Genomic DNA, 470 nt, shown 5'->3' on the forward strand with positions numbered 1-470 from the left:
AGGCCATAAAGCAAGCCTTAATAAATTTAAAAACATTGAAATATTGCAAAGCATCTTCTCAGATCACAATGCTATCAAGTTAGAAATCAACAATAGAAAGACCAACAGAAAAAGAGCAAACACATGGAAACTGAACAACACCCTCCTTCAGAAAGGCTGGGTGATAGAAAAAAACAAAAAAATGAAATTTTAAAACTCCTTGCGTCAAATGAGAATGAAAACACAACATACAAAAATCTCAGTACACAGCAAAATCAGTGATCAGAGGCCAATTTATAGCAATAAATGCATACATCAAAAAAAAAGAAAGAGCCAAAATCAACGCCTTAACCCAACATCACTAACAATTAGAAAAGGAATAGCAAGAGAAGCCTACAGTCACCAGAAGAAAGGAAGTAATAAAAGATTTGAGCAGAAATCAATGAAACAGAAAATAGGCAACATAAAAAATAAACAAGACTAGAAGTTGG

Source organism: Orycteropus afer, unplaced genomic scaffold (assembly GCF_000298275.1).
Source record: "Orycteropus afer afer isolate SDZICR_OR568_19922 unplaced genomic scaffold, OryAfe1.0 scaffold00112, whole genome shotgun sequence".
NCBI classification, from domain to species: domain Eukaryota; kingdom Metazoa; phylum Chordata; class Mammalia; order Tubulidentata; family Orycteropodidae; genus Orycteropus; species Orycteropus afer.